Here is a 27,624-nt window from a genome sequence, read left to right on the forward strand (position 1 = left end):
GTAGTTAATGGGTGGGAGAGTGAGGCACCTTTGGAGGATGAGTGATCTCAGTTAACAAAGGTGTTCACACAGCAGAGTGAATTGCTTTGGCAGGTTGTGTGAAGTACAGACAACTAACCCAAACTGGCAACCTAATGTGGCTAATATTAAGGGGCTGGAAATTGTTTATAAAAGTCATTCCACTTCTCTGTATTTCTCTTTATTCTACTGTGGCTGTTATTTCAGATACTTACAATTACAAACACATCAAATGTTCAAGATATGGGAATATATTGGAATTCTGTATTGGTACAATGATATTTTCTTTTTGTTTATAAACTGGAGAGGTGTATTGGGTTAATTTCCATTTAATGTGTTGAATAAACAGGAACAAACAGGTGATCTGGTTCAAGATTCAAGCTATTGCTAGTTGTTTGTGAGTATTAACATCAGAAAATATTTTTTAAAAGTAATTCATTTTTTGTTTTAACAAGGCTGCTTACAACCAAAAGAATTAGTGCAGTCACATTTCAATTAAAGAATAATACAAAAAAAAAATCTAATGACATTGGAAAAGAAAATCAATAAAAAATACACTCAGGAATCAAAGCTGATGTTTTTTCCAGAAAAATTGCTGTACTGATTGTCATGAAGTATGTTGATGTCATTGTCACTATGACAACATTGTGACAAGAACTAGACACTCTAGGCTACCTTGTAAAAAGATCTTTCATCTATTTTTTTTTATAAACAGTAATTGAAATGAGAACCTCTCCCCTAGCACAGGGTTCCATTTAGGGTGAGACGACTTGTTATAGACATCGAATGAAATTTCTTGAACAAGTGACAAGATAGCTTTTCAAGACAGGTAAGAGCAATGCATTCAAATACAATATGCTTTTACTTTTCATCTAGTAAAAAGAAGGAGAAAAAAAATTGCATTATCTGAAACATAAACATTTGTATGTGGAAAACTAATGTTTTGACATATTTCTCAAAAGTATTGCAGGACTTTATGTCTGAGGATGTAAGAAACATTTGGAAGTACAGTGTGTATGATGTAACTTTTAAGAGGATGGGGCTTTTTTCCATATGTGATTCTTTCTGTCCTTTTAATTAAAACAATATCTCCATCTTTATCTATTTTTGGTTCTGTGTATTTTGATTAAGCCACAGAATCCATGATGTACTACACTTTCTTTTTTTTTTTTAGCCATATTTTACTATCCACAGGTCTAGTTTATTTTCTCCTGATCTCTATCGTCTCAGATTTAAATGTTTGTGTCTCCCCACATAAGAGGTACTGCACTGGTGTCAACTGGCGTCTCATAACTTCAGAAAATTGCAGTCTCTAGAAATACCACAATATTAACAATATTTTCTGTGTTTGGTAATCTACATGTTACTTTTTGTTGAAAATCTGTTCATTAAAAATAGTGCTTTTTTTTCTTTTTTTTTTTTTTTAAATATATTAGCTCTTTAGAAACAGAGTACCAACATGATATCAGCATGGAAATACACCTAGATAAATTTTTCCCAGAGGTATTTGAATTCCTAGTAAATCCTAAGTGGACCAAAAACTCATATGAAGAATCCTTTGCATGTTTGCTTGCTGTCTTTTAACTGTGCAAGCCTAAGCGAGCAGATTTATTAAGCTCTGGCTCTCTTAATCTTGATTTTAGTTAAAAAATTTTTCTGGTGTTGATTTCTAAACACATCCAAATATAGTTATCTTAAAATGACCATTATTTCAAAAGAGAATTTTAGTCATTTATCAAATACAGCATTCAAACATTAATGAAAACAACAATGACTTTATGTTTCCTTTTTACATTAATATATTGTTCTGTTCTTTACTTTTTCACCAAGTAAAACTAATTTAATTGAAATACTGGATAAACCAAAAAGTTATTATTTAGGGAATATATTTTGCTGAGACATAACTAAAAAATACAAAGTTGAGGCAAGATTTGTGCATATAGAGTTTGAGGACAGGCATAAGTATTCAGGAGTTTAAAAGCAATCCCATCTGAGGGGAAAAACTATTAGAGCAGTAGTCATTGCACCATCAGTACTTAATATACTGAGATCAAAGAATCAGAGCAAGTTCTATCTCCTCTAAATATAGGCTTGAAAAATTCCTGTTATGTTGTGGAGTCCAATGCACATTATCTTAAAAAAAAAAACAAAACCAACCAATCTAACAAAAATTTCCTTCCTGTATACCCATCAAAAAGGATGAGGTCCTGAGTGGGTTAGCTGCCTTCTTCCCAGTAATTTAAGAGCATTTAAGTTTTCTCCATCATAACATGTTAGATTACTTACTTTAAAAGCATTCTAAGCTTGAATGAAAGTTCTCTTGTACGTGCAGGTTGAAGAAATGTAAATTTTCACACCACAATTTCAGTTAGTTAAATGGAGTCATACGAACACACAACCTTTGTATAAAGGGAAAAAGTAGCAACAACTAAGGTATATGGTGTGGTCCATTGGCTCTCTTTCACTCTGTACCATGTCAGATCACTCTAAAGATGTCTATCTAGAAGTGAGTTACAATAAAACTCTTCCTCTTCCCAAATGCACTCAATGCTCACATTTAGCTGAAAAATCTTACCCTTAAGAGCAGAAGGTGACTAGTTGCTCTGTGGATGAATCCTAGGCACAGGTGAGATAGGAAGACACCAGAGCATTAGACTGAAAGAGATGGCTTTTTCCATAGAGGAACCTGGGTTAAAAACTGGCTGGATGGCAGGGGCCAGAGAGTGGTGGTGAATTGTGCCACATCCAGTTGGCAGATGGTCACTAGTGGGGCTCCCCAGGGCTCAGTACTGAGCCCAGTTCTCTTCAATATCTCTATTGATGACCTGGACGTGTAAGTTCGGAAATGATACCAAGTTAGGTGGGAGTGTTGATCTGCTGGAGGGCAGCAAGGCTCTGCAGAGGTACCTAGACAGGCTGGATCAATGAGCCGAGGCCAATTGTATGAGGTTCAACAAGGCCTAGTGTCGGATCCTGCACCTGGATCATGACAACCTCATGCGGTACTACAGGACTGGGGAAGAGTGTCTGGAAAGTGGCCCAGTGGAAGAGGACCTGGGGATGCTGGTCAACAGCTGGCTGAACATGAGCCAGCTGTGTGCTCAGGTGGCCAAGAAGACCAATGGTATCCAGGCTATCCAAAAATAGTGTGGGGCCAGTGGGACCAGAGAAGTGATTGGCCCTCTGTCCTCAGCACTGATGAGGCCACACCTCGAGTACTGTGTCCAGTTCTTGACCCTTCACTCCAAGAAAGATATCGAGGTGCTGGTGTGAGTCCAGAGAAGGGTAACAAAGCTGGTGAAGGGTCTAGAGAGGTGGCGAAGTCACCATCCCTGGAAGTGTAACAGAAATGACTGGACTTGGCACTTAGTGCCACGTAGGTCTACCTGACACAAGGCAGTGATCAGTCAAAGGTTGGACTCAATGATCTTAGAGGTCTTTTCCAACCTAAATGACTCTGTGGTTCTGTGAAAAACCTGCTGCAGCCAGCAGAGGCTGGGGGGGTACATTGGCAAGGGCAGAGAGACTGCTGCTCCATCTGATAGCACAAGTTGCCACCTTCTCTGTGCTTCCTTGCTGGCTTCAGAAAGGTAAAAGTCCAATTTCCCTGAGCTCCATCCTAGCTACAGCCTGTTTCTTGAACCCTGTTCAACTCTCAGCCTTGTGTCCTTTGCACAAGAAAATTTAGTTTTGACCATATTGTTGAGAAATCCAGAGCTGATACTATTACTCCATGATTTCACTTCTGATGGAGGTTAGTTTAACTCTGATGTTGCTTTATGATATAAGGTTTGACAAATCACATCTGGTTTCTACAGCCAGGCAGTGGGGCTGAGACCTTATTATTAAAATTTAAATGCTTTTTTAAACTTGCTTGATTATCTGACCACTAGAAAGATAATTTATTAGCTTTGTCATGATCAATAAAATTAAGAAAATAATGTATTTCATGTGCAAGTATAAATTCTGATTTTTGAAAAATTTAGAGAATTAATTACCTTAGTGAAATGTCTGTGTTATATGCATCTCAGATTCTGTGCCTGTTTTAAATGCTATTAGTGCTTATAATATTTTTATGGTTTTGATACTGGAACCTTCAGTACTTTAGAAAAGAATAAATATTTGCAAAAATAATTATACGAAAAGTAGAAAACCCCAGCATTTTCAGACCCAGATTTAACCAATTAAACCTATCAATTTATAGTAGCATAAGCAGTAACCTGATTTGGAAAATCTAAAACCAAGTTGTAGTCAGTATTCACTCTGATGTACTTTATGGTTGTATATTATATTATCTTAATGAAAAATATTCCACAAACAACACAGAAAGGATTAATAATCAGACTAAATAATATAAGCTCTTATTAGCTTTTAGAATATAAGACAGATGTGAAGCTAATTCCTTCATTAGTGTTTCAATTTAAGATGATTTTGCATTGTTTAGAATAAATTTATTCTCCATTTCCTCAGTTTTTCCAGGGATGTCATTCTGTAGAGTTCTTAATAAATAAAACCACAATTATTGAGTATTTTTTAACTTTAAGCTATAAACTGAGAGCTTAAGGGGTTTTGGTTTTGGTGCTGTTTTTTTTGTTGTTGTTGTTCTACATGGAATACTAGAAATCTTTTGAAATGCTGCCATCTTAGTTTCAGTAAACTTTTTTTAAATTTTTCAAGTTTTTAAAATTTATTATTACTCTTATATGAGAATACCTACTGTATGACCACCACATTTTTTTCAGAAAGACAAACTGGAGTCCCCAGCAGAGCAAGAAGAATGATAGATTTGAAAAATTTGACTGATCATGAAAATTTGAAGAAAGTATTTAACACTCTTCCATAAAATAAAGGCTATGATTTAAATATCATGGTGATCAAATGCTTCTTTCATTATGAGACAAAATAGTTTATTTTGCAATAAAGAAAGGTATTGGGAAAACTTATTATGTCTTAGGACAAAAAAACTGGAAATGTAGAATCTCTCATTGGGAATTTTGCTAGACCACTAACTGTTATGGGAGCCAGAGTTTGTAAACGATTTAGAACAAACACAGGTTTAGATTGCGTATTTTCAAAATCATATTAAGAGGTATAAATCTGTAAAACAGCATAATTCTGAACAGCGCCACTCTAAAAGTAAGCATTTTTACCTGCTGAGTATATTCTGAATGGTGGTTTGTGTTCCACTCAGAACAGATGATTTACTGCTTTTAATCATGAATGATTAATGGACACACATGAGGGAATGACACTGATTCCATTATTTCTTTAACTCTTCAGGGGAATTAGTGAATCCCTGAATATATGCAAAACCACTAAATACCAAGTTTTAAGCAAAGACATCATGCAGATCCTGTAGGTACTGTTGCAAGCAGTGATATGCATGTTATGAAGAATTCAGTCTGAGCATCAGGTTATAGTAAGTGGGGGTTTTCTTTTGGTCTTTTGGGGTGTTGGTTGGGTTTTTTGTTTGTTTCTTTTGTGGGTTTGACTTTTTTTGTTGAGGAGCTTGGAATATTTAAACTTTCGTATCATATGTATCTCTCTGATGGTGAATTACTTATATATGTATTTTTCTTTACGTGGCTATTTTTATACTTATTGATGCTGAGGGTTTATTTAGAATAACAGTTTTACTTTTTAAAGAGTTTAATTTTTTACAGTAGCAACTTCAACTTTAAATTAATCGCATTTTGGCATTACCTCAGATCAATCCTCACATAACCATCATCCACAAAGGGACAATTGCAAGTTCCTTTCAGATTGCTTTTAATACCCTTTCATGATTACCTCTTCAAAAATAAACAGGAAGATGATCCTCTATTTCAATTTCCCACTCAGCTCTGGAGTAGATTCTTTTAACATGTTGGATTCTTCATACAAATCTGCACCTTTTTAGAGAAGTAGTTGAGAAAGGAATGTGACCATGTTTCTTTCACAGATGGCAGATTGCTTCCAGTGTCCTAGTCTTCCGAAATAGTTGAGTGGCTAAAAGGGAAAGTATTTTTTCATTGTTCTAGTATATTCTTTTTTGATCTGACATCTCCTCTGTGATGAGATGGAGGCAAGTAAAACTGAGCATTTTTATTATGAATACCACGTTTCAATGAAACCTGTGCTATGTGTAATAGAAAATCTGAAAAATCAGAAATAATGGACACATTTTCTGTTGTTCTGGTTACCAACAAAGGCCTTGGTGACGCAAATGTTGTGTGCTTTGTGTGCTGCAGGAATATTGAGGCTGCTGCTGCATTCTGGGCAGTACATACAGATGGGATCAAGTAAAGGATCCCAATGAACTTTGCACTTATCAGAATGCGGATACATATTATTGTTTTTCCTTGTAAGGGAAGAATTATTATTCCAGATATTGGTGCATTAGTAACTACTGGAAAGTCTGAAAACAAATGGGCAATAGTTATATTAGCGATCTGCTTCTTCTCTACTTTTTACAGTTCATTTATTGCTTCTGACTCAAAGCCTGTAAAGCATTGTCATTGCAAGGATCAGTTAAGGTTTGAGATAATGTTTGACACTTTCACTGTGTATCTGTTCCTCAACCCTTTGGTGTGGTAGCGTTTGCTTGTGTACAGCCTCATCCAAAATATAGGCATCTTAATGGTTTGTCTTGCCAGTGGTGTTTGTGAAGGGTGTGAAAAAGTTTCTCAGTCAGATTTGAATAATTATTTCTGTAGCACAGTATTTTTTGTATATAAATCACATCACCCAATCTCCTTCCTTCAGAGAAAAAATATGGGTGACATCAGTAAAACTGACAATAGATATAAAGGCATTAATAAATAAAACAAAGAAAACAAATAAGCCCTTTTATTGTTTGAATAATCTTGTTCCTCTCATCTCACTGCATATAGGCAGCAGCTTTTCCCAAATATTTGTGTCCCCTCCAAATCTAAAAAATAATGATTGATGTATGCTATATTGCTACTGATGAATCAGTGTAAAATGTGCCACATATAGTCAGACATGACATAGGTAAGAATCTGATAGAGAGCCTTTCCACAACTCAGTCCTGCCAACACTGGTTTCCTGATACTGTTGTCTTATTAGAGATATGTACTAATCAAAGGTACTTTAACCCAGTATATATCCCACTTTAAAGAAAGTTACAAGACCAATATAATTTTTAAATAATAGTGATGAAAAATGTATTTTGAAGTTCTCTGAGAACTTAAAATTTATGTGGTGCTTTGCATGTTTAAAGCTCTGTGTAAGCACTAATTAGTTTTTCACCTCTAGTTTGTAGCTAAACATTATATCAATTTTATGACCTGGAAAACTGGGAGAACAAAAATTAACAATGGAGTGAAAGACCCAAAGCAGATGTGAAACATTCCAGATAAGATTTTAGGAAATTTACTTCCAAAACTATCACCAGCCATATGGGGTGAGCTGATTCTTAGATTAAAATTTTGACTATAGTCTTGCTATAAAGGAAGTAAAGTAGGAATAGGTATAAAATATTTAGCATTTATGCTAGAAAATATTATTTTAAAGGGAACATTTATATGTTTTCTATGTTGTCAGTAATGTGGGTTTTTTTATTTAGGTCATTTGGATGGGGTTTTTTTCTGTTCATTGAAATACTATAATTTCACCAGTTTCATCAATGACTTGTTTTGATAACAAATAAATAATGAAAGACTATGTTTGCTGTACTATCTCTCAGTTTTCTTCTCAAATAGATACAAAGGTCTTTGGATACCCTAATTGCTGTAAATGTGAATTAAATTCATAATTAATTTTATGAATGAACTTTGAGAGATTTTTGCTTAAAAATGAGATTGCTAGCCAGGTAGGCTACTAGAACTTCTCCCATGTTCAGTCCTCTTTACCAATTTCTGTGAATTGCTAAGGAGAATTTTTTAAAACAGAAGTTATACATAATTTTTTTTATTTTTTTATTTGTGAAAATATTCTCATAGAGTTGTTGCAGAAAAAAGCCATAATTTAACTGTGTGAATGGACAAATTTATGAAAAATCAAAGTTGAACAACATGCCCCGCCCAAAAAGGTCAGTCCTCAATTTATGATCCATCAGGTTGCAACATGCCCCGCCCATGGTCAGTCCTTTCCCTCGCACAGGAGCACATTGTTAGTCTTTCTGACCCTGTCTTACAGCTACGTGGTGGGAGCTGTTGTCAGTCTCTTAACTAAGTAGATACATATTTTCTATAATTTATGCTATTTATATGTACATGTGAAAATCATGTTGTAGTACGTTCAATTATCTTACATATTTAAGTGCCTTTATTTAATATTAGCATATTTTAAATGTCACGCTAAATAAACACCTGGATTCTTAATGCAGGTGTCTAGGAATTACGTGCCCAATATTTCCATTTTTTCCTGTGTTTAATTACAGTTGATGCATGAAATTACTGAGAAGAGTTAATCTTTGCCATTTTCCCATAAGACTTGCATTTTGTTGTAGTCCTGACTCTGTTTATCATAACATGGCACACATGATGACTTTCATGTCCCTTTCATTTTTTCTTCATAAAAGGAAGTCTTAAGACTTACCTGATGCTCTGAGACACAGAGAAAAAAAAGGAGGCTCTGATATTAAACAAATGCTTGATGGTATTTCAGTTTGAAGGCTCAAAAATCAAGGTTAAAGGAAATTGAGATGTTAATTTGTGCAAAATAGTGTACAATTTTTTTGTGCAGTTTGTTTTTGCAATTTCTTGTGCACAAAAAAATAAAAGGGTAAAAGTAGTATCAGATGGAAGAACATAGGAAAAAAAAAGATCTAATTCACATATTTGAGAATGAGGCTGATGAAGTTGCATTAACCCTGATATAAGAAAAAAAATTTTGAATGGCTGGTACTCAAATGGCACAATTTCTAAATACCAGTATAACAGTGGAAATTTTTACTAGATAAGAACCTGCTGTATTTGGTTTGCATGGCCAGGTTTTGGTAGTTGGGGGCTACACAGGTGGCTTTCTGTGAGAAAGCTGCCCTAGGTATTACTGTATATTTTTATTTCTACCTTTGTCCTAACAATTGTTAAAATCTTAGGAATATGAATATAAAATTTATATATATACATTTAATTGCTTGAGGATACTGACCACTGAAGGATATTCCAGTTATGGGTTAATTTTTAGAAGTAATAAATAGTTCAATCATTTTAGAAGCCCGATGTGTTTTATTAGACTTAAAGAAATCTTCATTTTTCTGTAGGACTGATGGTGGTAAAAGAATGGTGTAGGAATCTCTGAAACTTGAGTAGATATAAATATACAATTTAGTTATGGACTTTAAAGTTCATGAAAATATAAATCCTTCAATTTGATGAATTCTGATTGTGTTGTAATTGTGTACAAATATTAAAATATCTTCACACAGTATATGGGCTCTTCAATAAACACAGGATCTTAAAGGTGATGATAAAACCACAACACTGACAAAATGTCAACCATCTAAAAGGAAAAGTAAAATAAATCTGATTGACTTCCATAAGATTATATTTTAGTGATGGCTAAAGTTTTGAGGGGTTTTTGTTTCATAAAATCAATAAAAGGAAGAGCATGCTTGCTTTATTTTATTTTTGCTTAAGAGCTTATGTTGATCAAATAGTCATTGAGGTAAAATAATAAAAATAAACCTCAAAAAAAGCCTTTAATTCACAGAGAAAGAAAAACATGCAACATCCTCCTTCACAGTCAGGTTTTGAAATATCTTCAGGTGTTGCTGTCTGCCAACATGAATAGTTAACATCTTGACAGCTAAAATCATGAAGCATGGAAAAATTAAAGTAAGCAAAACTTGAGTGAACTTCAGAAAACAGTGTTTATCATAGGCACTGCTGTCAGATCCCATCAGTTGTTTTCCCTTTTATGTTTTGAATTGATATTAATTTCATTATGACAGAATATGTGGATTGATGTAAACAACCTGGATTCTACACAGTGTTCAGTTTGTAAACCTTGCTGATGTTCTAGGCCGGCTACCTAGAATTTTAACCATTATGCACCATGGATATAATATTAAATGTCCAACAGTACAAAAGAGAAAAAAAAAAGGAAACAAAAACCCCAGGTTTTAAGCAAGGATATGGTGATGCTCAGTGAATCTCTCTCTTGGAAAAAAATTGAAGATGCTTACCTATTTTTGTGGTGCTGTGATTCAGCTCCAAGCAAGGTAAAAAATGGACTTTCACACAGAATCAGCTGGTTATGGCATAGTGGGTGGTTTTTATCGTCTTCTCTTTCTTAGGAAAGTTAGTTCTCTAATGCTAAGCTGCTGTGAAAGACTGAAGAGTTAAACCCTCCTTATGTATTTTCTTAGCTGAGTGTTGTAAAGTAACTTCATCAAGGCCAGAGCATGCTCAGTACATCTCTAAGGGGCTTAACTGCATAGCGTTTAGATCCTAAACAGCTTTAGGCTGATGCCAATGGAGATAATAAGCTCCAAAAAGGCAGTAATATGACTTGAAGTGCTTAAGGAAATAACCCTCCTAACTTCCTCTACGTGAAGGTGCAATGGACACAAGTAAAATATTAGAAATTCTGTTTAAGGTGCTTCTTTCCTGCAAGGGTAAATCAAACATGATACGGCTTGACCAGAGAGTCTGGGGAGTCTCCATACTTGCAGATAGCCAAAACCCCACTGGGTGCAGCCTTGAGCAATCTGTTGTAGCTTACTGAGATTCGAGCAGAATGTTGAGCTGGAGGATCTTCAGAGGTGCAGAGGTACCTCCCTGTCTCAGCCACTCTGTGATTCTGGTTTTTTGGCTCGCCTTATGCTCCTAGAGTACATAGAATTGCAAATTTAATCATATATAAAGAGTAAGAAACACTTTCTAACAGGAATTTCAGATCTGCCACAGTGGTATTTTAGGTGGTATTTTAGGTTAATCAATCACATACTTGATAAATTTTAATCAAATTATTTATTCAAAGAGAAATTCTGTAAATTAGAAAAGAGAAAACATAAGGTTACAGGAAGAAAGACTGCAGAATCTTAGTCATATTTAGAGTTGGCTTTAAATGTTTTATTCTTCTTCAAGGCATAGTTGTAATGGTAGCTTATAACAGGTAATCCAAAACATTATCTACAAAATTTTCTTACAGTATTTCAGTTAAAAAAACTCTCTAGAAATATACTGAAAATTTATCTTCAAAAACTCTAGAATGCAATAGCATTATATTAGAAGAGTGTTGATTTCCAGAAAGGATATTGTTGAAGAGTTGAAACAAGTTCAATATTTATATAGAACATTCATATCTAAACTAGATAAATTAGACAAGCTTCATCAATATTCCCTTAGGTTTTAAAGGATTTTCACAAACAGAGCAAACCTAACAGATAGATTTGCAATAGTGTTGGTGCATCAGTAGCTTTAACAAGTGAACTATTTCATTAAACACAAAGAGCTATGAAAGATCAACTGAAATTAGATTCACTATTCATCCTTGCATAGCACTGCATTCAACTTTTCTCCAAATATTGATGAGAGAAAATTAAAGGGCTCTAAATCCAAATAGTGTGTTAGCCTCAGTAATATGCAGCTCTCTGGACCTGCACTCCATCTGCAGCTAAGGGATAAAAGGGTATAATAAATGAACAGGCTTTTTTTCCCTCTGGAAATATGTTTTTAAGCTATTGCCAGTCAGCAAATAATAGTTTGCTTTGAATGTGCCTGGGACTTTTTAAACTTATACATTTATGTGTATGTTTGTATACTCCAAATAAACAAAGATGACATCACTGTTTCTGGCATACAGAGGAGCCTGGATGTACTTAGCACTAAACAGATATTGTAAAGTAAAAAATGTTGTTCTTTTTGATTTAAATATACTATTGAGCAAGAAAAAGGAAGACATGAGTCTTCGTTTGAGTTCTTTAAGTGTGTGGAATTTAAGATGTCTGTTGCTGAATTCAGTGTGGTAAAACCAGTTGTTTTTCTAGTTGTGAATTTTGGTTAGCTCATAATTCTCTGAAACAAATTAAGTAGTCCCTGGAAAAAATGTGAAACCTTCCAAATACATATCCCTTAGAAGCAGGGGAAAAGAATCTAAATAAATCTTGCAATAGAAAAAATCATTACCTGAAATTTTTTTTCCAGAAATTAAGCTGGTACTCAAAATAACTTAGCTGTTTATAACAGCTACATGTCCTTGTAAGTATAAGCAGAGTTAAACAAAGGGATTTCCTCAAAATTTTTGTGTCAAAAAAATAAAAAATGAAGATGTACTATTTGGCCCACTTTTTGTGCTACACTAATGTTTCAGATGTGGTGTAGAGAGTTGCCATTCCCCAAATAGGGCTGCTTTTCAAATAAGTTCATTGTGTGTCCCCACAAAAGGTGACCTCTGCATACTGGGGGTCATTTCAGAAGGAGGACTTATATCAACCACCACCTGGTACTTGAGACAGTAGGCAGGAGGATCTGCCTCTTTACAGATCTTGGCAGCAAGCAGAGAGACAGACACAGTGAGCACAGGCTGTTTAGTTGCACTTTGCAGTGTTAATGCTGCTGGCACTGGAGAACTAGGTTCCTGAACACCTATTGCAAGGAGGAACAGAGGGATAAAGGTTGGGAAAAGTTGTAACTTTTATGGTTTTGTGAAGGGGAAGAAATGTTCAAAACAAGTGTGACATTATATTTCCTTCAATCTACCTATTTTCTTCAGCTGGCTCTTGCCTCTGGATCTCAGAATAGAGAAACAGTAGCTCTGTAACATCTTGCTTTATGCTTTAAGAGCTTTAATCTTACTACTGATACTTAATATTTTATGCTCGATGCTAACTTCCTTTTGAGAAATACTAAAGGTTAAAATATGTAAGGCAAAAGAGGTTAGAAAGCTGAAGAGACAACAAAAAGAGGAGCAAAGCACTGGAGAACAGCTCAAAGGCCACAAAGAGCATCACAGCACCTTGATTTTAATGTTGGCAGACACTCTGTCTTAGGTTATGTCCTCCCAGCAAGAAATGTATATTGTTATTCAAGAGGTACACCTTGTAAAAGAGAAAGCTGAATCCTATGTTCTAAATAGCACGAAAAGCGTGTTATACAGTGAATTCCGTTTAAAATCATCCAGGTATAAAACCATTTCGGTCAAAGTGAGAAAAGTAGGTCCTCATATAACAGAAAAGTCAGTTTTTGATAATTCCTGTCACTGGAGCTGCTTTTCAGGGTTGACAGGTCTGAGAGACATATTCAGTCTGAAGCCTTGTCAGACAAAACCACTGAAATGAAGGAAAACACTATCAATGGAATACTAATGTTTTCTTTGCCTAAATGAACTTCATGTTTCCTCAGAATTTCTGAATCAGTGTGGCACTTTGCTGTTCAGTGTCCAGTAGCATTTGCATCACCAACTAAATATTTCTCTGTTCTTTATCTAACTGAAGGTAGTTAGACTTTTGGTTTTTTTAAAAATAGATTAAGTTTGTGGTTGATAGCATCAAAGGCATCTCCACAGATGCTTTTGAAAGTTTCCAAAGCTGCTTCTGCTTCTGTGTTTGAATATTATTCTAAAGAACTAACGAGAATTCTTTTGGTAGCATCTCCTATTTAGAAATTGTTTTGACACTCTCTACAGTCTTTTGTAGACAAAAAATGGTTGAATTAGCTAATCAGTTATAAAGTACACCAATGATGGTAGGCATAAGAAAGAAAATATTCTCAATCCTGAAGAACCTAAATTGTGGTATTTAATTGCTTCACCTTTCAAAAGCTGATTTTTGAGAACTATGAAGTCAGCATATTTGTTTATTTACCCTCTGTTTTGAGAAAGAATTTTTTTTTAGTTTTTATACAAGTTTTATTCATTGTGTTTTTATAGTATTATGTAGACTATTTCCCCTCATCACTGTAACTATGGTGTGTGTAGAAAAACAAATTTAGAGGAAGGAAGGAAAATAAATTATGTCAGTATTACAGTAACTTTTGCTCCAATTATTTTGGAAACTTCTCCACATCCTTATTATGAAATATAGTTATACAGCAATGCTTATTATTTTTTAAGTACCAGGGAACTCTCAAGATGAAAAATGAATGCCAGTTCTGCCCTGTCTGATGAACAGTAGAGTCAGCTTTGTTGTTGAGTGCAATTGTAGATATCCCATTCTTTCTATATGGCTTCTTTCTTTCTGTCGAAATTATAGAGGCTTTTAACAGAGGTTTGATTGAGGGGATTGTGTAAAATATGGATGAACTTTGTCAAATGCAGAGTCGTAAAGAATTACCATTTCCATTCCTGAGTTTAAATTCCTGATCTAACAAAGAATTGTCAGGTTATGTCATCATGTGGTATAGATATAATATGTAAATTCTATTCAGAGAGAGAACAGTGGAGAAGACTCCCGTGAGTTGTCCCTCCCTAGAAATTTTGGATAAATTAATTCTCTGATCTTTATTTTGACAGCTATTCTTACCCAGCATTACAGCAGTGCTTGCAAAAAAACCTATTGTGGGTTTGAGGCTTGCTGAAAGACAGATATACATAAGCATTCACTCTTACTGAGTAAAATTTTAGACTAAACTGAAGGACATACTCCTATTGTAGTTTATTTATATCTTTAATTGATGACAATGGGTCATAGAAAGGGTGTTTAGCATATTTACTATGACATCCCTTATAATTACAGAAACAATTGTCTTTAAAATAACTGCGTAGTATATGAGTCATCAAGTTAATCCTGACATATAGGTATTTTCCACTACTGTAAGGAAACTGTTTGATTACGGGTAGTCAACTGGAATTCAGAGAAAATAGGCTGATACACTTGTTTCTTATATTGTACTAATAATTACAAAAGGTTTCAAGGCACAGACAGACCTAAATACTACTTAAAGTTCTATGATATATTATCTCTTGCATTCAAATCTGAACTACTTAAAAATGCAATAAAAAGATTATTTTAATTGCTGCTTAAAACCAGAGTAATTTCATATGACTTTGAATATTTTTTCTGAAAAACTGAAACTATTTTCAAATATAATTAATCATACTTTTCTTGTAATGTTACTCAATTTCAACATCAGGCTTAAACTCTTAAGTTGCTGACTTCTGTAAGCATTTGCAGGTTATAGAGTTTTTATGAGTTAAGGCCATACCTCCATATGAAATCTTGTAGTGAATAGTTCAAGAGGGATCTTTTATGACCATTTGAGATCCTGCCATACCCCTCCCCTCCCCTTTCCTCCCCTCCCTTCCCTTCCCCTTTCTTTCCTTTCCTTGTAGCCATATTCCCACAATTTATATAACATGTTAAAAAGTTTGGTGTTTAATACACGCTACCATAGCCTCCTTGTATTCAACCAACTCAAAAATGCAACTCGTGAAGACAGCTCATACCATCCTGAAAAATATCAGATGATTCACCCTCTGCCATTTTCTATATTTTACCATTAGCTGTGGAAGAAGGTTAGCAGACAGATTTTAAAAATGCTTATCAAAAGTTTAAACTTACACATGGTAGTGTAGTTTATTTCAGGTGCATTAAATGCTATCCCAGTGTATAGAAATATAAATGACTGTTAGGAAAATTGCAAGTGAATGGCTTCAGGTCAAGCAGACAAGGGATGAAAAGAATTTCTAATAGTCAGATTGGTTTCACACTTATTTATATCAAGTAGCTGTTTAAACAATACTTATAAATGTGACAACCTTGTTGTGGTGAGGTTCCCTCGTGCCAAAATCAAAGCCTTTTTTGTTGCTTTTTAGTAAAAGCTAGAAGGGTTATGAATTTGCCAATGGCTGCTTTGTGCAAAACTTTTTACACAGATGAGAACTTTCTTATGTGATCTGTTTCACTAACGTCACTGGAATTCCTCATATAAACATGTTTCACCATGTGAAAAACTGTATTGTCCAGTGCTCGAGTTTAAAACCAGGTTGATTTAGTGAAGTGAATGTATCAATTCTTGACAGCTTGACAAAGGCAGTATAAATTCCTCTAGATTGTGATTTAGATTCTGGTATTTTCTTAGTGTAGAATATTGTGGAGATTAAGATTGTTTCTTAATATTTGAAGATCATAAGTTTCTTGAAAATGCTTTGCATTTATAATATTGTTACTGTTCTTAAGAAACCAGGGATAGAAACCGTGTCAGGTGTCCCCTGACATAACACCGATACAATATCTCACACATGCTATAATTCCTGCACAGCAGGCCAGTGTTGGAAATCATAATGCTGTCCTGCAGATGGGAAGATTTCTGTTCAGAAACCAATAAATGTCCTCTTTATCTGGAGCTGACACCACTGAATTAAAGGAGATGAAGACTAAATTGCTAAAATGGAAAGCAATACATATACGCATTTAGTTCTGAACTGATCACAGATGCATATTTTTCTTATCGCATCACAGTTATAGCTTAGTGAGACTATTGAAAAGAAACTTATGCCATGAACTGATAATTTCATACAGCAGATCCTTTTCCATCTAAAGTTTAGGGATGGTTGACACTACCCTTAAAGAGTGATATGATTCAATATATACGGTGAGTCTTGGGCAGTCATTTAAAGACATCTATATTTGCTATAAAGGGGTATAGCTGCTAGTCCATTGAAGATGGTGATAATTTCAATAATATGGTGGAATGTAGGAGTGACTGAATTTCAAAACCAATTCTCAGTGTTTGAAATAGCAGTGAGATGCTTGCAGTTGCATTCTGCGCTCACTTTGGGGGTGGGAGGAGATATCAAATCTTCCCACTTTTTTAAATTTTAAACCAGATATAATGCTAATTTAAAGAACTATCATGAAGATTATGCTGAAAATTAAGAATATAATGCAGATGAACAATTAAAGGTTAGTTTTTCACTTAGAGGAGATTGTTGTTCTGAGGTACAGAATACCTCATTCCATATTTTGGCAGGGCAATTAAAAATAGATCCTGCAGCATAATTTATCTTTGCGAAACCTTGGAAAGAATCCAGAACTGAAATCAGTTTACTTCTGTTTCAACTGATTCTGCAACCCATCAGTGTTAGGTCCAAGTATGAACAGGTTTTGCAGGTTTCTGCTGCACATTGCAATCAGATTATGTAGATGGCATTGCAAAAGCTTTTACCTTTTGGAGTTCTTTGTTCTGATGCATAACATGGCTCCATTTTCACTCATATGCAATTGAGACTGACTGTCTTCCTGGGCCTATAATTATTTATGTTGTACTTCATGCCTTGTCTGTGATTTTTTTTTTCTAGATTAGATGTAAATTAGGTCATGCATTTGCTATTATAATTGATTAATTTTGGAATTTCAAAATTTACCTATTTCCCCCCTCAGTTATTATCTAAAGTGTAGCTTGTTATTTGAACAACTACTTTGAAAAATTATGTTGTTGATGTACAAAAAAAGATCAAAAAGCACATAGAAGGCAAAAGCTTTTCCGATTTTCATTTTCTATTTTTTTAGGAATATCTAAGTACGGCAGTTTTATTTACTGACAATGAAATGTTGCTCATACCAATGGTGACTCACTTAGCGTTTTGCTGAGTCTTTGTGATCAACAAAATACAATAACAGTACAAAATTACTGTAATTTGGGGCTTGGATCTATGACACAACTCCACTTTTGTGTTTGCTTTTCTTTGGGGCTGAAAAGGTTAGATTTCTAAAAATAGGACGTGATCCAATAATCTGTAGAATTGCCCATCCTTTGCTTTTAAGAGTCTGTGACATTTTCTTTTTATGACACTGGGTTCAGTGGTTTTAGAGAAGTACATTTGTGCTGGAAGGAAATGGTACCAAGACTGATTTCTGATCCATTCCCCCTTTTCTGTAAATACTTGCAATTTTTTTTTTATTATCATTTCCAAGAGGCAGTTTCCAGATGGCATATTGTTGCTGGGGGGAGGGGGAAACATTAAGTATGACCACGCCATACTGTACAATGTGGTAAAGTATATATTCCATTGTGAAACCTATCTGTATTGCAAGGTATAGGCAGTAAAGATGCTAATAAATGCTCTAAAATGTGTTCCCAGTTCCTATGTGTACTAGCATATCAAATACCAATCCATTCTGACTGATACAGACAGTTTGGCAGACACCAAGACCCTCACACTTGGCTGTCTAAAAGCAAACTTTGAAATCCATGTTTAGGCATAAAAGTTCTAGTGAAATAATTTTCAGTGTTTTTGAGCCTTGGCAGCTGTTTTTGGCTTCAGGATAATTTTTAGTTATTCGTCGTTTCTGGAATCATTAATGATGGTAAATGGCAGTGAGTGGGTTGTATCAATTGTAACTTTTCAAAAGAAAAAAAATAGAGGAAATATGAGAATTTAATCGTGACTTGGAATCATTGGAATCTTATTTGTCTATTCTAAAAATAATTGTTGCCATGAATAAATGAAAGCATTTACCATGTTAACATCTGGGCAGAAAGTCAGGAGGTGCATTTACTTCAGTTAATTTACATACAGAAGAATAATTTTCATTGTAGGCATTGTGACGATTAAGGGAAGTTTAATGCATTGATAGATAAAGGTCAGCTATCAGAGCATGCTAATCCCCTACATTAGAAACATACCGTGTTCCAGGTAATCCACTATCCTAGAATGTCTTGAGGGCAAAACACCATGGAAGAACAAGGCCAGTTAGGTTATTTAAAAAAAGCGTGGGTTTTTTTAGATAGAACCCCAAGAAAATGTCAACATTTCACTTTCTCCATCTTTTATGTAGGAAGACCTCTACAATCAGTGTCATTCATAAAGTAACTGAAGTAAGAATGTCTCTCATCCTACATCTGAGTCATCTGAATTTCTTTACAGGACTTGTACACTGAGGTTCTTTTTTTTTTAACCAGTGTCCTTTGCTGTGCATACTTTGAATAAAATACTCCAGAAGAATATCAAAATGCTACTGGAAAATGGTAAATCCTAAAAAAAGTCATTAATATCAGTTCTTTTGCCTTAGAAAGCAATTCTTCCCCTCTGATGGTACATTACATGTGCTGGCTTATGATGACTTCCCTGTGCTTATCTACTTCCAAGATAAGTTGGCATAATGCTTATTTGCATCGCATTTATTAATAACGATTAAAAATTGCAGGTCACTGAAGTCTGGTATGGAGACTGAAGAGAAATATGCCACTACCTGTGTGGATAACTGTCAAAAAGACTTGATTGTCCTATATCTTCTCTCTTAAACCTTTTCAGTCTAGATCTCAAGAGAGCAGCAGAAACAATTGTTTCTCCACCGTTGAGCAGAGTCAGGTGACCTTTTCTGTCATTCTTACATTACATAAAATTAGTTTTAACGTCACCATGCCTCATCCTGAGAACGATTTTAGAAGATTAAAATAGTACTTCATAGAATGTACTACTAATTTTCTTGAACTTATTTCACTAAATGAGCATGAATAATAACATTTGTAACAGGGCTTCATTGCAGCAGGTGATGTGTGTTTATTTTCATAAAAATGCAAATATACTGAATATATAATATTTTAACCATCATGTTTAAATAAAGCAATTTAAATAATGAAATTATATTTCCCTAATAGAGAAATGACAACAGTTAAGTGTTTTGGCAAGATTATTATCTTTCAACTCGTATACTAGATAAGAAGCTCAGAAAGGCAAAAAAAATTTTATTTACTGTTACCAGTAAAATCAACGAAGCCTTTTAGAAGCCTTTTAGTCACTTCCTTGACCTCCTTTCTAATGAATATGGTTATCATTAAAGTTGAATTCAGATATTTCTGTAGCGAATTGGGTTTTACTCCTGGACCCATTCCATTAAAAGCACCAAATTTGCCTGAAGGTAACTAGCATTATTTATCTATTACTATGCATGTTTTGCTGTTTTCTGTTTTTACAAACAACGCAGTATTTACACAGCACTTTGTTTATGGCATCCTGACTTAAGTCCATTATTTCATAGGTAGCAAGAAGTAAGGAAAAGATTTCATATTGATACAAGCATGGATGGTGTAATTAATTTGGAATGCCTTCCAAATCAGCTGGATTAAAGAAGCAACTTCATTCAGTATCAATACTTATAATCATTCATTGGAACATGTCTTCCGTTACTCACTACACATGATAATATATGTAATTGATGGAATGAAATATCTGCTTCCTCACATTCCACAGAATAGGCTGTATATCACAAATAGTTGATTGACAAGTGTGAACTTATTTTTTCTAATTTCATTGCCCAAGCAGGGTGAAGTAGAAATAAATAAATAGTTTAGATAGTGAGAGGTAAAGGATATTTTAATAATCCTAATGTCAGGGATGCAAAGAGCTTTTGTTTGTTCTAATTATTTCAACAACTCTTTAGATGATGTATAAAAGTAATCAGTCAGTTAGGAATTTTCTGAAATTTTTTTTTTCTTGCGTCTAATGTTTTTTTCTTCAGTGAAGATAATCTCTAATCAGTCAGATCCCAAAAGCTGGAAACATGACTGCCCTATCTTTCATGAACGTATTTCATGCACTTGTGAAAGTGGACAACTGTGGACAGTGACAACTGCAAAAAATATTGGTGAATGTTGCAGGGAATAATTGGTCCATGAGTTCTACATAAATTCTGCTTACATATTGCAGTAGTTGCAATAGTAAGCCATTTTTCATTCATGACCTCTTCCAAATTCATTACCCTCTCGGAATATCCAACATAGTTGTTTATTCCCCATCTTGTAGATGAAAAATATCTGCTGAATTTATATTATGCAAAAGATAATAGTAAAGGAAGACTATTGTTTCTATGAATCCATAAATATTAACCATGTATAGAGGTTGTGTGAATTATAATACACATAACATTAAAAATGCATGTTATGGATGCAGATGCCTACTTGGGAAAATATAAAAAAACCCACCTTTCTAACAAAATTGGAAGGTAACTTCCATTATTCAAACATCTTTTTTTTATAGCTTTTTTGGTACAGAATTCTCCATAGTGCTTCATACATAATCAAAAACTGTAATCTTTGTGGCCAAGCGTTTTGTAGGTGTTTTTTGACATCTTCAATTTAGTTTGTATAATTCTCCTACCCGAAGATATATCAGTTCTGTAACTTTGAAATCAATTGGGACAGAACATTGTCTCAGCAAAGAACTCTGTGCTTCTGAGGCAAATACTAGCTCTAATTTTTCAAGCAGTCCAAAATGCAAGAAATATATCCTTTATTTTTCCCCTTTATTTTTCTACTGTAGCTAAAATTCATGCAGTACTTTATCTAAACAGGCATCTTTGACCGTGGCAATTGTTGAGACTGAGCTGCACCTATATCAAATAAGATTAGTTCATATTTCCTATGTAAAATGGCTCTGCATATATCGTACATGGGTTTTGACTCTTAGTGTCCCTGTGGTTCATTACTATCTTTAAAGCTGATGCATAGTCAGTTGTTTCTCCTCTTGTATTTTTCCAGCTGGGGATTATTCCTACGTGTGATACTTTGTACTTTTCTTTATTGAATTGCATCTTGTTATCTTTTTTTTTTCTGGATCACTTTTTCAATTTGTCAAGGTTACTTTCAATTCAAATCCTATTCACTAAAGTGCTTGCAGACGCTTTCAGCTTAGTATTGTCTGCAAATTTAATAAATGTACTCTCTATTCCATCATCCAGGTCCTTAATGAAAATATTGAATAATACTGGATCCAGGACAGGCCCTGTGAAATCCCACTCAGTATTTTCTTCCAGCTTGAAAGCTGGTAACTGCTCTAAGTATAGCTTCGTATTTATGGTGCGGGCAGTTACAATAGTGTAATCTGGATTACTTAATTCTTGGTTTATTTACGAGTATGGTACATAAGAACGGCAAATGCTTTGCAGCAGTGCATGTGTGTTACATTTACTACTTCCACCTATCAGTAAGGCCTAGTACTAGTCACAGGGAGAAAACAGATGAGACTGATATTTTCTCTTGCCAAATGGATATTTACTCTAGATTGTCTGTAATCTTTATCCAAAGATGACTATTCCATAATTTTTGTGAGAGTTGAATTTACACTGATTTATTTTTTATTTCTGGATCCTTCTATTTTTTCTAAGTTAGGCACAGCTGTTTACATCTTTTGATCTTTCTGTCCTCCATATTCTCAGAGGAAAGACAAATGCTAAGATTATTCCAGTTCATTCCTGTATTGGTTTCAGTAACCTGTAAATTGCTATTTACTTTGTTGAGCCATCCCTTTTGAATTAAAAGTGAAAAAAAAAATCTCCAGTAATAAGTTGGTAGCTTCCCTTTTTTCCTAATAAGTCTTTGACAAGTTCTTATTATACTGTATACTTTCTACAAAGATGTTCTTAGTATACAGGTTTATCTTTCAATATCGGTTTTTTTCTGTTTTTCTAATTAATTTATTTTTTCAGGTACTTTTGCAATTAATTGTAATTATTTTTTCACTTTACAGCCACGACTAATTTATTGTCACCAACAACTTTGTCATCTTACTGCTGAGTTTTTTATAAAAATGCTCAACAGTATGTCTGTGGATTTCTGCTGGCAACCTCCCCCTGATTTTTTGTCTTAAATGGTGTCTCCATATATTTGAGATGTTCCTCAGTTCTCACTTTTATTTGTATGAATTAGTTTCCACTCTCTTTAAAATTCCTTCTTCAACCTTTGAACATCATTCTTTTTACCCAACCTTATTGCATTTCCTAATTTCAGGTTTGTTTTTTTCTTTAAATAGTTCATATTGTTCCTTCATGTGATGATCTTTAATAACCAGAGGGCTGGAACACCTCTCCTCTGAAGACAGACTGAGAGAGTTGGAGTTCTTCAGCCTAGAGAAGAGAAGGTTCCAGGGAGACTTTAGAACAGTCTTACAGTTCCTGAAGGGGGTCCAAATTAAAGCTGAAGAGGGACTTTTCACAAGGACATGTAGAGATAGGACAAGGGCGAATGACCTTTAGCTGAAGGAGAGTAGGTTTAGATTAGCTATTAAGAAAAAATTCTTTACTGCGAGATGCTGAGACACTGGAACAGGTTGCCCAGGTGATTTGTGGATTCCCCTCCCTGGAATTGTTTGAGGCCAGGTTGGATGGGGCTTTGAGCAACCTGGTGTAGCGGGAGGTATCCCTGTCCAGGGCACGGGGGTTGGAACTAAGTGATCTTTAAGGTCGCTTCCAACTTAATACATTCTATGACTCCATGATTCTATGAGGTTTTTAAGAAGCTGCTAAGACTTCTGTCCTCTTTTATTAAAACAAAAATTACTATTCTATTCTAGTGATGTACCCACAAGTACTGAGTAGACCAGTGCTTGAGGTACAAGGACTTCAGATTAGTAAGATTCGTTTGTCTTTAGTATCATCTGACTGTGCAGTATTTGAGGCATTCCTAGCACAGTCTCAGTAGAGAGGCTGTGTAAAACACAGGGGGGAATTTACAGTAAAAAATTACCTAAATCTGTTCCTGTTTGAAGAGATAGCAAACCTGCATGACGTTTAATGGGAACAAAATTAAATAATTTTGAGTGCTGAAGTATGTATTAACAAATACATTTGCAAATTATATTTTGTTTTCATCATTCAGAGAACAGGAAACACAATTTAATTTAAGAGCTCTTATCTTCAGCCACTAAATGATAGATCTTGATTAAAACAACTTGCAATAAATTAGAAAACTTTAAAGTCTCTAGAAAATATAGCAAGGAGTGAGGAAAAAAACCCTAAACTTGAAGTCTCAGGCTAAGCTTAGCGCTTGTGAAAATACACTGGAACTGCATTTTCATAAACATTAGACACTGTACACCAGGCTTAAGAGCAAAACAGTCCAAGAAAATATCAAGACAGATTTTCCTGATAAACATTCCCAAAAAAGGTTTATTTCATTGGCATAAGATACAGCAATTTCTGATGGAATGAAAAATTTATGTTGAAAGAGTATATGATGTAATTAATTATTGGTAGGCTAAGAAATATTTCAATTTTACAGTAGCTTACCAAACAAAGTTTAAACAGAGGAAGGAAGGACCTGAAGTTGTTTAAGATATCTCAGCTATTCAAAGACATCTTTTCATTTTGAAAGTTGGGATTAATGGAACCTGAATTTTGTTAGGTTAAATCTATGAAACAAGACTTTTAGTTGAATAAAAGGATGAGTTTTGATGAGAAGCAGTAAACTGCTTTTTAGTTAAAAATGTTTTATCTTAGCTTTAGCCTCTGGAGGAGTAAACCATTATACTTGGATGTTGCTAGAGGCAATGTTTTCTTCACAGATGGTCAGTTACTCCTTTCTTTTGCTTTTCTTTTGATTCACATTAAAGAAATCTAGCTGCAACCATCTAGAAGGGGTAAGATAATTATGAAATAAATGATTATAGATAAACTCCTCTGCGTTATCTTAGCTTTTTGATTTAAAAAAGTATTAATAAATGCATCTAAAACATTTATAAACAAGATTAGAAGTCTCTTAAATTTTTTAGCTCTGACACATATAGTTTCTATGATGTTTGGCATTATGCAAAAACAATAATCCTAAGGCTTCTGGGAAGTCTGAAGAAATTCAGTAATTGTTAAAGGGAGTAGACTTTTAAGATCTGATTTAACTAGTTAACATCAATCACAAAAGTACTTGTCAGAACAAATAATTTTAAAGATGCCTAAAAAAATCATCTTTGATATTCTCAGATGAAATTTTGGAAAACATGTTTGCTATCCAAGCTGTTTTCAGCTAAGTAATGAGTCACCCATGAAAATAAAACTCCAATTACTTTGGCAGATTCCCCATTTGCAAATGCCTTACAATAATGCCAAAATCTCTTCCATTGCTCTCAAGTTCAACTTTAGCTTTGGAAGTTATGTGAAGTGATACCTACCAAAATTCTGTCAAGCAGAACATACACTCTGAGTAGTAATGCATACAGATAATCTATTATTTTTCAATAAATAAAGTTACAAAAAATTTTACTTCTATCAATGAAGCTGCCTTCACTAAAGATAGCATTTTGCCATTAATTTCTACATATTCAAGTTTTAAAAATAACTTCAAATCTCAAAATAAATCCAAAAATTGCTGTGGAGAACAATGTCATGTAGACTACCATAAGGGAATACAAATATGTCAGTCTCACCCTTATTCCACGGTAGCAAAATTCTTCTGGAACCTACAGGGATTTGTTTTACATTATTTTTCTTTATTTATCTTTCTCTGGGGTTAAAGCTTGATCTTAAGGGGTTGTTTGAACTTTTCTCTGGCTATAAATTTCCTGTTTTCATTTTAAAAGCTTTCTTGGGTATGGTAGCGTCAGCTGGAAAAGCAAGGGAAAGAAAATCTTTACTAGCAAGACCCCCATCTGAAATTTTACTACAGTTAAGACTGTGTTAGTGAAATCCAGCTTGACAAGGCCATCCAAAGTAGTTTCTGATTGACATTTGTAGAGATTGTTTCCAGGTTAGTATTTGATTATATTAATGCAAAATATATAAGTACACAGACTCCATGTTTATACATGGAAAATTAAGGTTCTCAGCACACCTCTGAACTTATTTATGATAATTTGTGCATCCCACCTATTAACAAGTGAAGATGGACTCCACTGGTGTAAAAAGCACTTCTGTCTTTTCACTTGGGAATGCACCAAGTCTCTTCCACAGCCCCTGATGATGCTGTTCACACCTCAGAAGTGAGCCATACAGAGACCATCTTCTGATACCTCTGGAACTGCTTGCTATGATTGCCAAGAGCTCTGGTTTTATAAGCTTTGAGCCTGCAGCCTTAGAGCACGTGGCTTTGCCTGTCTACAGTGGGAAACTGAAAATCCTGGATTTTCCTTTCAGGAAAAACTCTTTTTTTTCAGTCTTTCATCATATCTCAGCACTGCATAGTCATTTGAAATTAACAAAAATATCAAATCTATTGCAACACAACATTAATAAGTATGTTATTTTTTATCAGACATGAGATGATTTTTTTGTTTGCTAAATAGCAGCTCTCATGTTAGTTCTGGGCCATAAAAAAATGGAACCTAGTTTCTGAAGCCAATATTTATGTATGGAGAACTGATACGGTAGCCAGTATTGTGGTGTTTGTCCTCCAAACAGAAATCAAATATCACCATCAAAAAGCCTATTTACAGACAAGTGTATATTCTAAGTGCTCTTTTCTTATTTTATACTGCCAATTTCTTTTTTTCTTTTGAAGCCGCAAACTACAGTCCCAGAAGGCTTTTAATATCTAGAAGATCTGTCCTTAAATGGGTTATGCTGAGCATAAGTGGGTTACGCTAAGGAGAGATTTCTACAGCAACTGTGAGTCACGATTAAAAAGATTGAGGAGCTAAACATAGCCCCTGCTGCTTTTTGCGTGTGAAATATTAGGAATTGAATTTTGAATACATTATTTACACTTAATCCATAAATGAAGTTGCTGTCAATTATGCATGTGCAGGTTTTTCCAGTTGTGGCTTTATTGTGTTATGCTTGTGTAGACATTAAAACAGATTCTGTGTAGCCACAGCTCAACTTTGCCAGCACTATTCTTTCAATTGAACTGTTGGGGAGTTGATTCCTAAGTGAAGGATGTCAACAGGCAGATGAGAGGGGATGTGGGAGAAAGATAAGAAGTAAATTAAAGGGTGGAAGGTAAACCTTGAATATACACTACTCTTATATTACCTTGAGGCTTATTTATTCTCTAAAGATCAGATCCTGCAAATCTTGTTGAAATTGAACTTTTATAGGAGCTTGTTTTAAGGAACAAAAGTAAAATCCTAAGTTTTTTATTGTGTATGCAAGTCCACTTAGCAAACATATTGAAATGTTGGAGGTTTTTTATTTTCAAATTTGTCATCAATTTATTAATCATATTTATTTCATTTTGAAAATAAATTAAGAAATTGCTCATGTATACCTATCTGAAAATAGACAGAAGAAACTATATTATAAAATAACAACATAGCAGAAAGTGTTTCATTCCATCATGCAAAACTCAAAAATAAATTCCTTTCTCATCTTACAGACTTCTGCTTAAGAAATTTATCCTGCCACCTACTTCACCATATGGCGAAGCTTTAAGAGTGCTAAGTCACAGTAGATGTTTCTGTAAGCATTTGTGATAGTGCTGAACACGTGTCTAAGTCAGTGAAGAGGTGAACTTGCACATTTGTAGCACCGCTGATTTGAGCACTACTTTCTTTTGTAATCTATTTGCTGAAGTAGGGCTTTACACACCTTATATGTTCTCTAACACACTTTCCTAATATAATTACTGTTCTGAGATTCAGAGTGTCCTTTCTGCCATCCAAGGTTTGATTTTATTTTTTTTTGTTACAAAATATATTAACTTTGCTATTTTAAATACCCTGGAAGAAAACATTTCGTGCCCTTTTTTGAGATGCCGTTATCTTTCATCTGATTGATCCTGTAAGTTTACAACTGGGGATAAACACAGTTCTAATGGTATAAAGTGATATTATTTCAATACTTTAAAAGGATTAAAAAAAGACCCCAAACCAAAAAACAAACCTGCAAACAACAAAGAATAATAATTTATAATGTAACTCATGTTATTCATGTAACTCATGTTTGAAATTTCTAATGGCCAACTTCATTTTCTTCTGGCCTGTAAGCAAATACTCTTTTCTACTAAAAGTACTGGGAGAAGAAGACAAAGAAAAAAACGCCTTTGTATGCTACGTAAGACATCTTTTCACTAA

At 34.4% G+C, this 27,624-nt stretch overlaps 1 protein-coding gene across 1 annotated transcript in view; it reads left to right on the forward strand.

The window, feature by feature from the left end:
- Positions 1–763: 763 nt before the first annotated feature.
- The window catches only part of DGKB (diacylglycerol kinase beta), a 386,692-nt gene continuing 359,831 nt past the window's right edge, over positions 764–27,624 (forward strand). Inside the window, exon 1 of the mRNA XM_027723229.2 lies at positions 764–847. The gene's annotated coding sequence lies outside the window, so the exon portion shown is untranslated. The remainder of the gene's footprint in view (positions 848–27,624) is intronic.

Source organism: Pipra filicauda, unplaced genomic scaffold (assembly GCF_003945595.2).
Source record: "Pipra filicauda isolate LSUMZ 115617 unplaced genomic scaffold, ASM394559v2 scaffold66_size7647185_pilon, whole genome shotgun sequence".
In the NCBI taxonomy this organism is placed as follows: Eukaryota; Metazoa; Chordata; class Aves; order Passeriformes; family Pipridae; genus Pipra; species Pipra filicauda.